Below are 13,235 nucleotides of genomic sequence, written 5' to 3'. Positions count from 1 at the left end.
TTCTACACATAAATGCATAAATATTTTTAAAAAATGAAACTATTTAGAAATATTTTGTAAAATTAAAAAAAGTGTGGAAATATAATTTTGCAAATACTTTTAAATTCGAAAAAAAAAAACTGCAATCCTGAACTGAGCCCAAACTAACAGAGAGAGAGGAGAAAGCGAGAGAGGAGAGAGCAATTTTTTTTACTCGCTTTTCTCTTCTCTCTCTCTTGTTTCTCTTTCTTTCTCTCTCTCTCTATTTCTTTCTCTCTCTGTTATCGTTTTCTTTCTCTTCTCCCTCATTTTTTTCTTCAATCTCGTTTGATTTTCTCCATAATCGAGATATTTTCCAGTTAGAAAAAAATGAAGTTCCCAAATAGCTTACTTCGTTGGTCAAAGAATACTCAAAAGTTTTTACGAAAAAAAAATAAACAGATGAGAGAGAGATTTTTCGTTGATTCATGCGAAACAGAAAAAAAAACGAAGAGAAAGTTTGAATCCAAAAATTCTAAAAATTTTGAAGAAAAAGAAAAGGAGAAGTTTCGTAAAAATCTAAAAAATTTGTAAAGAGAGAAGAAAAGAGAGAAGGGAGAAGAACCACCGAGAAAGATGAGGGAGAAGGAGAGAGAAAATATGAGATTCAAATGAAAAAATGAGGGGGAAAGTAACAATTTTAAGTATGTTAATGAAATGGTAGAACAGTAACTTAGAATGGATGATGATGTCAGCAAATGTTTACATAATATAAAAATGAGGAGAGGGGCCACGTTTCATAATGGACCTTTCAAAAATGCTATTTAGCCTGAAACCCCTTTAAAAAAAGGGTTTAAATGAATTCCATATTCTCAAATTGGTCCAATATTTGATTTTACGTGCAGATTTCTTTTATTTATTTTTAGAAAACAATTGAGTTAAAAGGCAAAAGCGGGAAGAAGGAGTCTGTTCAGCTGCTTTCCCCTCATAATGGATCCTGATCTGGTATTAATTTTCATCTTCCCAATGCAACTACCCTATTCATATTTTTAAAAACAATACTTTCGAATTTCAATCTTATTTTTTATTCATTTTTCACTTCTCTAAATTGATTTTATGTTTTTAGGTCATTTTATATTTTGATTCAATCTTAAAAATATTTTATTTCAAAATATGCATTTAACAGATTTTATCTTACAAATTTCTAAATCTCTAAAATCTAGATGTTATTTAAATTGTTTGAATTTTATAATTTTGATTTCCTAAAATTAAGGTGTACTAAAGATTTGTTTCAAGAGTATTTTTGACACAAATTTATAGGGGTAATGACAGTATAAATTTACCTATTTTGATGGAAGGGTATATTTGTCTACATAAAATTCTATAGTTCAACTCTAACTAAGTTTTAGCCATTTTCATGATATTTGATTCTTTTGGCAATTTTTCAAATCAAATTATTTAATATAGCTATTTTTTTGTTGCCCAAAGAAAATTTCGAGAGGATAAGCAACCCACAAATCAGCCTCATCATCGGGCTCAAAGCCCAAAGTCGGCCCAAGCCCAGCCCATGCCCGATATAAGCCCAGCCCAAGGTCAACATTTGACCGGCTCGACCCAGCCCAACCCATCCATAAATTGAATTGGATATGGATCTTTGTTGGACCAGCCCGTTTGTGCCATATTTGGATTGGACCTGGTCCGAATCCAATATAGTCCAATATCATTATATTATATATATATATATATATATTAATAATATATAATTATTTAGTATTTAGGGTTAATTTTTTTTATATTTATATAGTAATTTTTTAAAAAATCAAAAGAAATTAAGTAGTGAAAATATGATATAATAAAATTTATTGATCTTTTTAGAAGGTAAAAAGCATAGTACAAAAGCATAAAATAACACAAATTCTAAAACTTAAGAACATATTTTGAATAAATATAAAAAAAATAATTTATTATATGAGCTAATTCAAGTCCGATCCAAAGGGTCGATCCAAGTCCGATCCAATTTTGATCCATTGATTTAGGCCCGTGGATTGAGCTATGGACATAGGTTTTAGTGGTTGGGCTGGTCCAAGCTCGGCCCAAATAATGTTTGAGGCACGTAAGGTTTGGGCTTGGATCGAGCTCGGGCCTTTGCTTCTTTGGGCCAGGCTAGGTCGGGCTGGCCCAATGATGAGGGTGACCCACAAGCAACAGACAATCTGGACCCCCTCGATCAACTGATGAAAATTAGAACTAAGGGGTGAAGAAAAAGAAGGAAGAGACAAAACAAATAAAAAAGGAAAGAAAAAAAAGACAACCTAAGTTACGGAAACAATTTCTCGATACATTTCACTTTTAAGGATGAGAAGTGTCTTTACATGAGTAGAAAGTATGGGCACATGAATGAACCGGCATTACATTTGCATGAGAGAGATCTCTAAGAATAATATTAAAGCATGGTTAAGAAAGACTTAAAAGGATTCACAGTAACTTCATGTGTGCAAATCCAGATTTTGAATCATTGTCTAAATAGTGGGTCTAGGGCGTTACAGTCTTCATCCGCAAACAATTGTTTTATTCCTTAGACTACGTGTGCTTTCCAGGGACCCACTATTCCACAATTTTTTCTCTCACAAACAATCTTTGTCTTTGTTTTATGCTTCCATCTTTTCCATGTCTCGCTGACTTCTAGTTTGATCTTACTCTAGCAGAATGTATTGTTTTAAAGTTGAGTAAAAGATTTATGAAGCTTGTTTCGGTTGAAATTGCTCTTAAACAAGATGTTTTGTTAGAATATTTGTATATTCTAATAATAAATTGTGGAGCACATTTTAATACAATTATTATTGGACTATTTGATGGGTCAACAAAATGATCGGTAAGTAATGAGTCCATTGACTTTCATTGAGTATGGACTTTTATTTAGGTTTATATCCATTTACTCTTACTAAGCTTAATGGGAAGAAGAGTCTATAAATAGAATACAAGGGTTATGGTCTCCAATAAGCTTAACATATTTCAGTTCTACTGTTTCTCATCTGACAGAGAGAGTTTTGAGTTATGGTGTGTTTAGTTGAGGAAGATCTAATCCAATATTGAGGTACTGCTGAAATCACGATAGGATTCAGGTTTGATCGTTTTTCATTTATGTTATTGATTCTAATAATTGGATATGTATGATTCTAAGACTATTGTTATTGTTAACAATCCAACAAGTGGTATCACAGCAAGATGTGCATATTTTTTTTTGTTGAATTGAAAATTCTCACTCCAGAATTCATTATTTGATTATTTTGAATTGAATTTTTGATTATGAAATATTTTTATAGTCATAAATCTATGATTTGATATTGATTTTCAAGCATGTTGTCCTACCTGACCTTGAATTCTTGAAGAATTATGTTGTTACTGATTTTGCCTTAATCAAACTTTGAGCATGTTGCTTGATTTGAAATTGAAATTCAATATCAAATTGCGGTATAACGTCAGCAAGTTGAAATTCTGCGACTGCTTGTCTTTGGGAACGTTCTTTTCTTTCATGTTGGATTGTATAAATATTATTTTATAAAATATATAATTGAGTTGGTTTATAAAAGATATATGGGGAGTGGTAAGAAGAGAAAAGAAGCAAAAAAAAAAAAAAGTTTTCACAATATGAACAAAATTTTAAGGAAGAGAAAGAAGAAGAAGAAAAAAAAAAGGGTAAAACGTTTAAGGTGGTGCACTTTTCTTCTCATTCTTTAGCTTAATAAATGGTTTGGTCAAAAAGTTGGAAAGCGTGGCTTAATAATGTATGACGACTTAATGGTGTCATTTATTGAAATTGACACTTGGTGGTTTAGGATTAAAAAAAAAGGAAGTTTTTTTTTTAACAAAGGCAGGGGCATGACCTACGTGTCCTCTCGATTTTTTTTAACCAAACCGGTGAGCTGCCGAGTCAGTTCGGTCTGCATTTAGCCACTAAGCCTCATAAGTCATCGAACCAAACCAGTCTTTGGACTAATTAATCCAATTTCTTGATTTTAATGGTCCAAATTTGGTTTTTCTTCGACCTTTGGTCTATTTTGAGGACCCTTTACCCATTTAATTAAATTTATGCATGATTGATAACTGTTAATTACTGAAAATAACTTTGATATTTTATTTTCATATGGATATAATTAACGATATAAAGAATTAAATCTTGCATAATTGTTTGTTTATTTTAATAATATCAAATTGATGGAACATGTTGCCAAAGTAGCCTTTGTTACCGAATAATTGATATTGTTAAAATTATCAGATGTTAATGAATTTGTTATTTATGCATTCTGGTAACGGCCCAAAGGAAGTTATTAGTCTGGCCGAATAACATATTCACTTGCATTGATGAACGTAAATAACATTAAGATATGCCATGTGGGTGTTAGTCGGCCCAAAGGAAGGCTTACACTTGACAGGATCAGTTAATAATGTTTGATCTCTACCTTAATAGTAGAGCTTACAAGTTAATAGTCGGCCAAAGGAAGGTTGTTAATGTTGTATTTAGTAGCTTATTTGTCCTCGTAAAGTTTGTTGTTATTACTAATATTGAGATTTATTGCTTGATTCAATTACCATGACTACTGCAACTAATATACCTTCCCCGTGGGTCAAATCCTTATGCTGACAGGTACAAATTTCAAGTATTGGAAAGAGCGTGTAGAGATCATTCTGAGCTATATGGATCTCGACCTTGCGCTTCGGTCAGACAAGCCTATTTCTACCCCTGAGGAGCCTAATGAGGCTAAAAAGGAGAAATGGGAATAGTCTAATTGCATGTGTCTGATGATTATAAAGCATACTATTCCAGAGGATTTTCAAGGTACAGTTCTTGAAAAGCTGGATGCGCGTAGCTTTCTCCAAGAACTAGAAAAGCGATATGCCAGGAGTGACAAAGCTAAATTTGGTCACTATTTGGATCGGCTTGTCACTATGCAGTATATTGGTCAAGGGAATATAAGAGAATACATCTTAAGGATGACTGATATTGTAACAAAATTAAAGGCCCTAAAGTTGGATGTCTCTGAAGACCTTCTTGTGCATTTAATTATGAATTCTCTTCCTACGCAATATGGTCAGTTCAGGGTGTGTTATATACTCATAAGGAAAAATGGACCCTAAATGAGCTCATAGCTCACTGCGATCAGGAGGAAGAAAGGCTCCAATGTGAGAAGCCAGAAGATGCTCATTTTGCATCCACTTCATCAAGACTGAACAAAAGAAAGGCTAAAGAAACTGCGGGACCTTTGAAGTTGAGAAAACCTAAGAAGCGAAACACAGGTCCAACTTGATTCTTTTGCAGGAAAGCGGGACATCTCAAGAAGGATTGTTAGAAATATCACGTTTGGCATGTGAAGAAGGGTACGTTGTTCTCTCTTGTCTGTTCTTAAGTTAATTTAGCTTTGGTACTCCTTCATACTTGGTTGGTGGATTCTGGTGCTACCACTCACATTAGTATGACTATTCAGAGTTGCCTATCGAGCCGAAATCCATGTGATGCTGAAAGATACATCTTTGTGGGCAATAGCGATATGGCACAAGTAGATGCTATCGGTCACTTTAAACTATCTTTTAGGACCGACTTTTGTTTGGACTTATATGAGACTTTTGTTGTACCATCTTTCCGACGAAATCTAGTTTCTGTATCCAGTTTGGATAAATCTGGTTACTCTTGTACATTTGGAAACAATAAAGTGTGTCTCTATAAGAATTCCACTCTTATTGGTACTGGTTCCTTACAAGATAACCTGTATTTGTTAGATACTATAACATCTGATCATGAAAGCCTACACATTGCATCTCGTGGTACTAAGTGTAAATTAAATGATAATTCCACTTTGTTGTGGCATAGACGTTTAGGTCATATATCTAAGCAGAGAATAGAATGTCTAGTGTCAAACGAAATTCTAGATCTTCTTGATATGATAGACTTTCAAGTCTTTATAAAGTGTATTAAGGGAAAGCAAACAGACAAAAGAAAATTCGGTGCAAATCGAGCTACAGAAGTCTTAAAACTGATACATATCGATATTTGTGGTCCTTTCCCTATAACTTCATGGAATTGACAACAATATTTTATCACGTTCATTGATGACTTTTCTCGATTTTGCTATTTGTACTTAATTCATGAGAAATCCCAAGCGTTGGACATATTTAAGGTTTTCAAAGCTGAAGTTGAACTTCAACTTGGAAAAACTATCGAGGTTGTTAAATCTTACCGCGTAGGTGAATATTACGACATATATGATCGCTCAAGGGAACAACGTCCAGGACCCTTTGTACTTTTCCTCAAAGAATGTGGAATCGTCCCACAGTATACCATGCATGGTAAGCCAAACGTGAATGGTGTAGCTGAAAGATGAAATAGAACACTTCAGGATATGGTTAGAAGTATGATGAGTCATACTTCATTACCTGATTCTCTTTGGGTAGAAGCTCTAAAGAGAGTACCTAGTAAAGTAGTAACTAAGACTCCTTATGAGCTCTGGACTAGTAAAATGCCCAGAATAAAGCATTTTCACATTTGGGGTTGTCCAAGCTGAAGCTAGACCTTATAAGCATCATGAAAGAAAGTTTGACTCTAGAACACTTAGTTGCTACTTTACTGGATACGCTGAATGCTCTCGAGGTTTTAAGTTTTATGATCCCACTTCTAGATCATTTTTTGAAATGGGAACCGCTAGATTTCTTGAAGATGTTGAGTTTGTGGGGGGAGATAAGGTTAAAGATGTTAATTTTGAAGAAGAACAAAATGATATGGGTTATAGAGAAGTTACCATACCTTCTTTAGCATTTATAGATAAGGAACATATTAATCAGGATCAAGGTTTTACACCTGATAATGTTTCTCTTCGAAATAACATTGATGTGTTACCTCTTAAAGTTCAAACTCAACCTATTCAAGAGATATCAAAAGTGTCATTAAGAAAATCCACTAGAGAAAGAAGAAGTGTTATTTCAGATGATTATATAGTGTTTCTTGAGGAACCTGAGGATATCATTGACTTGATGGAAGATGATCCTATTAATTTTCAACAAGCAATGCAAAATTCTAACTTTGAAAAGTGGATTGAAGCCATACAAGAAGAGATAAAGTCAATGAGAGACAATGACGTTTGGGATTTAGTAGAATTGTCTGTTGGTAAGAAATTGTCTATTGGTTGCAAATGGATATTTAAAACCAAAAAGGATTCAAAAGACAATGTCGAAAGATATAAAGCACATTTTGTTGCGAAGAGCTTTACTCAAATGGAAGGCATAGATTTACAAAGAGACTTTCTATCCAGTGTCATCGAAAGACTTTTTTTAGAATTATTATGGCACTAGTAGCTCATTTGGATTTAGAGCTACATCAGATGGATGTTAAAACTGCGTTTCTGAATGATAATATTGAAGAGACAATTTATATGGTGCAACTGGAATACTTTGTATCAGGAGATTCAAAGTCTATCGTATGTCAACTTAATAAATCCATCTATGGCCTTAAGTAAGCATTCGTCAATGGTACCGTAAGTTTCATGAGGTCATTATCTCATCTGGTTTTGAGGTTAATAAAGTTGATGACTGTGTGTACCATAAATTCAGTGGGAGTAGGTTTGTCTTTTTGATGTTATATGTTGATGACAGTCTACTCGCAAGTAATAATATAGCATTACTATATGTAACAAAGAGCTTTCTGACCAAACATTTTGAGATGAAAGATCTTGGGATTGCATCTTTTATATTAGGTATCCAAATACTGTGATCGTTCTCAAGGTATTTTGGGTTTGTCGCAAAAGGGCTATATCGACAAGATAGTGAGTAGATTTGGCATGTCAAACTGTGCACCTGGAGAGACGCCTATTGCTAAAGGAGACAAATTCAATCTTGATCAATGTCCCAAAACTACCTTGAGAGAATAGAGATGCAAAAGATTCCTTATTCATCAGCTGTTGGGAGTCTTATGTATGCTCAAGTTTGCACCCGCCCATTTACAGCCTTTGTAGTGGGAATTTTGGGAAGATACTTAAGTAATCCAGGAACATCTCACTGGAAAGCTGCAGAACGAGTCATGCGGTATTTGTAGAAAACAAAAGACTACATGTTTACTTATCAGAGGTCGGATAATATTAAGATCATTGGGTATTCTGACTCCGATTTTGTTGGATGCCAAGATAGTAGAAGTTCTATATCGGTATATCTGTACATGATGGCTGGAGGAGCTATTTCCTAGAAAAGTGCCAAACAGACACTTGTAGCTTCCTTGACCATGGCTGTAGAGTATGTGGCTTGCTATGAGGCATCCAATCATGGTTTATAGCTTAGAAACTTTGTCACAGGACTATGGATTATTGAAAATATTGAGAGGCCACTCAAAATATTCCGTAACAATAAGGCGACAGTTTTGTATTCTAATAACAATCGGAGCTCGACGAAGTCTAAGTTCATCAACATAAAGTTTCTTGTTGTTAATGAAATAGTACAAGAGAAGTTAATTACCATAGAACACATAAGAACCAATGGTATGCTAGTCGATCCACTTATCAAGGGTGTGACACCTAAGGTCTTTCTAGAGCATACTGCTCATATGGGTGTTGTTACACATGATGGTATCTTGGCTAAGTGGGAGTTACTTTCCTATAATGTTTTATGGTTTTGAACATATGTACAATGATGTATATATTTTATGCAGAATAAAGATGTTATATGGTTTGTTTCTAAGCATTAGTTATACATACATGGTGCTGTATCAAATTGTTTATGTGATCTCATTAAAATTTAACCAGTTGGAAATTGACATGTAAGATCACCCGACGTGCAATTTTCATGCCACCTACCATGCTCGATCTATGTCGTTGAATGTATTAGTAATGTAACTAAGAAAGGTTTATCTATATTTATGAGATAGCAAAAGCCGCCCTAATCCTTACCATTACAGGAAATGGACGAGATTGTTCTAAGGGAAAGTTGTTTGTAAATAGCCTAAAGTTTCACATTAAGGAATTAATAATATAATTAATATGTAGTCCAAGTGGGAGATTTTTAGAATATTTGTATATTCTATTAATAAGTTGTGGACCACGTATTAATACAATTATTATTGGGCTATTTGATGGGCTAACTAAAGTGATCATAAGTAATGAGCCTATTAATGAGTCTATTGACTTTCATTGAGTACAAACATTTATTTAGGTGAATAGTCATTTACTCTTACTGGGCTTAATAGGAGGGAAGAGTCTATAAATAGAATACAAGAATTATGGTCTCCAATATGCTAAACATATTTCAGTTCTCTTGTTTCCCATATGACAGAGAGAGTTTTGAGTTCTGGTGGTGTGTTTAGATGAGAAATATCTAATCCAATATTAAGGTATAGTTGAAATCACTATAGGATTCAATTTTAATCATTCTTCATTTATTTTAATTGATTCTAATAACTCAATATGTATGATCTTGAGGCTATTGCTATTGTTAGCAATCCAATAGTTTCTTGTACTCACTGACTCAAAGAGCTTATATATGTTGTTGAGAGGCTTAATGACAAGTAAGTTAAAGGTATGAAAGGTGTTCTTTATTACTTGTTTTGTGCACTTGGGATCGAAAGAATTTGGACAATTTTACACCTCAAATATTTTTTTTTGTTGATTTATTGCTTATAAATGGTTTTTATGAGATGAATAGGTGTTGCTCTCGAGTGAGACTAGTTTTAGAGTATTGCGTATATCTTGAATAAGTTGGTTAGCATAAGTTTTTAGACTTTATATCCTCTAATATTCTCCTTGCTCGAATTCATCAATAATTTCTTTGTTTATTGGGGTGATCTAATATATTCTTGCACTCATAACGCTCTTAATTCCTTGGAGTACCCATTGTATTTTATTCAATTTGAGACTTTGATTGAGTCGATTGTGTATGCAACATTTTTTTTTATCATAACAAGTATGGATTGGAGAAAAGATCTTCAGTTGTCTTTGTTTATTATTTTCTTTTTTTTTTTTGTTAATCAAGTATGATTACTCGGTCATTCTTGTGTGATGGGATTATTGATATTTTGTTGAAGGAGTAGCTTATTGGAGCAACAGTTTGAGAAAGGAGAATGTTCATGGAAGAATTTGGGGTAGCTTCGACGTGTATGGGGTATCATATCTTATTCCAAATACCTCCTTCCCCCAATTAATATTGTGGACAAATATTTGATATTGTTTTTTTTCTTAGGCCTTACAAGAACCGCCGTGGAGAAGCTTGATTGCAACTATGTAATTTATGAGTCATTTTTGTTGGGTTAATGGTTTATGTATATATAAATACTTGGTTTATATATATGTGAATACTTTGTTTATGTCTATGTGAATACTTGGTTTATGTGTACGTGACTTCTTGTTTTGCATACATTTATATATATGTTTTTGTATGTGTAATAGATATACTTAGACATGAATTAGGTACAATTGTTTGGAAAAAATCTTATCAAAAAAATATTTCATGATAGGTTTATTCCATTATTATTGAACTAGTATTAATATGTGACGTTTTAAAAATGTCACTGTTTCAATAGTCATGATAATTATAAAAGAACATGAATAACTGGAGTGGTCAACAAAATATGTTTCCTGATACTAAAACATTGCCATTGAATTTTTTTTTGTCACAAATAAAAAATTCTCTCTTCAATTTCGCCTCGCCTTAATTCAAGCTTCCTTTTGCATTGATTACTTCACCATTTTTGTCGTGAGTTGGTCGGTTTTAAATTCTAGGTAAGTTTCTTTGCTTTTGGGAATTTTAGTTTGCTTGATTTGTTCACCCTATTTTATTTTATTTTATTCTTTTAGATTCTGTTGAGAATGGAGCCAAAATTAAAAGAAAGAATGAAGGTGGCTTAATGGGCTTAAATACAAAAGGCCCAGTACATTAAGTTGGCTATTTTTTTTGTTAAAAAAGCAAGTGTCTGCCGGTTTGGCGAGAGCTTCTTCGTGAGGCTTCACAGAGAAGAAAAACGTGAGCTCTGTAAGTTTTTGTTTCCATCGAAGAGTTTTAGAAGCTTGTAAGAGTGATTCGTGAGCATTTTTCTTTGAGAGAAAAGTGAGAGAAATCATTGTAGAGCGTTGTAAACTCTTGAAGATTCTCCTGGCATTTAGTGGAACCTGCAACGGTAGTAGAGAACTGGACGTAGCCCACATTGGGTGAACCAGTATAAATCCGGTGTTGATTTCTCTTCTCTATATTTTATTGTTCTTGTTGCTTGAGGTTTAGGTTGATTTATCTACTCTTTGAGCATAGTTCTGATTTGATTTATTTCTGTTATAATTGGAACCAGAACCTGATCTGGGATTAGTTAACATATATTGTCTGGAATTGTGATTGAGATAATATTTGTTAGCTTGTTTTATTCCTAACAAGTGGTATCAGAGCGAGGTTGAAGAACAATGGCAGGGGACGACAAATTGGTCACTTTTAATGGGTCGGATTTTTCATGTTGGGAAAATCAGGTATTAGATTATTTGCACTCGAAAGAGTTGGAATTGCCATTAGAAGGAAAGCCGGATGATATGGGAGAAAAAGAATGGAAGAAGTTGGACAGGAAAGTGTTGGGTACGATTCGCCTGACATTAACTAAAAATGTTCAGAGCAACGTGGCGAAGGAAACGACCACAATGGGGTTGATGAATGAATGCGCTGGCCAACATGTATGAAAAACCCTCGGTAAATAATAAGGTGTATCTTGCAACTAAATTTTTTAATTTGAAAATGGCTGAAGGTACACCTATTACTGCCCATTTAAATGAGTTTGATGTGTTGATTAACAAACTAGTAGCTGTTGATTTAGAATTCAGTGATGAAGTTTATGCTATTTTGTTATTAAGATCTTTGCCTGATAGTTGGGAACCCATGCGAGCTGCTATTTCGAATTCTTGTGGGAAAGAGAAATTGATATTTGAAGATGTTAGAGATGCAGCTCTTGCAGAAGAAATTCGCAAGAAGGACTCTGGTATCGCTTCTACTTCTGATTCAGTATTGAATGTGGACAAAGAAAGAAATAATAACAGAGGTTATGGGAATCGAGGCAAGTCGAAAAACAACAGAAGCAAGTCGAGAAATAGCAGGTTTGAGTGTTGGAATTGTGGTAAGATTGGACACTTGAAGAGGAATTGCAAGGCCCCGAAGAAAAATGAAGGGAACGAAGCTGGTGCTAATGTTGCTGAGCAGATACATGATGCTTTGGTTTTTGCAGTTGAGAGCGCTCATGACACATGTGTGATGGATTCAGGTGCGTCTTTTCATACTACAGGACAACGTGACATTCTTGAAAATTATATTGCAGGAAATCATGGAAAAGTCTATCTTGCCGATGGAGAGCCTTTGGATATCATTGGTATCGGTGACGTGAATTTAAAAATGGCGAATGGTTCAGTTTGGAAAATTTTCAAGGTACGTCATGTTCAGAATTTGATGAAAATTTTGATTTCTGTGGGGCAGTTGGATAATGAAGGATGTGAAATATCCTTTGGTCAAGGAAACTGGAAAGTTACAAAGGGTGCCATGGTGATTGCTCGAGGAAGCAAGTCACGAACTTTGTATGTCAACAGCAATGATAAAAACATGGTGGCTGTTGTAGATCATTCGAGCCATACTCAGTTATGGCATAACAGACTGGGACATATGAGTGAAAAAGATATGAAAATTCTTCATTCTGTAGGGAAGTTACAAGGACTTAAGGCAGTCGACCACAAGCTGTGTGAAGGTTTTGTATTTGGGAAACAGAAGCGTGTCAGTTTCTCAAAAATAGGTGCAGCACCAAAGCCTACGAAATTGGAGTTGGTTCACACTGATGTGTGGGGGTCTTCTGAAGTTTCTTCTCTCGGAGGTTCCAGATACTATGTGACCTTTATAGATAACTCAAGCAGGAAGGTATGGACTTATTTTCTCAAACATAAGTCTGATGTATTTTCTGTTTTCAAAACTTAGAAGGCTATGGTTGAGAATGAGAGGGGTCTAAAAATTAAAAGTTTGAGGTCAGACAATGGTGGTGAGTATGTTGATGGGGAATTTAAAAAGTATTGTGCAGACAGTGGAATTGTGATGGTAAAGACTATTCCAGGGGCACCACAACAGAACGGTGTGGCCGAGAGAATGAACAGGACGCTGAATGAGCGTGCCAAGAGCATGAGATTACATGCGGGGTTGCCTAAGATGTTCTGGGCAGAGACAATCAACACTGCGACCTATCTGATCAATAGGAGCCCGACCACATCACTAGACTTCAAATTGCCTGAAGAAGTCTGGAG

The sequence above is a fragment of the Momordica charantia genome (assembly GCF_013281855.1).
Source record: "Momordica charantia cultivar OHB3-1 chromosome 11 unlocalized genomic scaffold, Mcharantia_2.0 BLBB01000011.1, whole genome shotgun sequence".
NCBI lineage: Eukaryota > Viridiplantae > Streptophyta > Magnoliopsida > Cucurbitales > Cucurbitaceae > Momordica > Momordica charantia.
Note: the sequence above shows the minus strand (reverse complement) of the source record.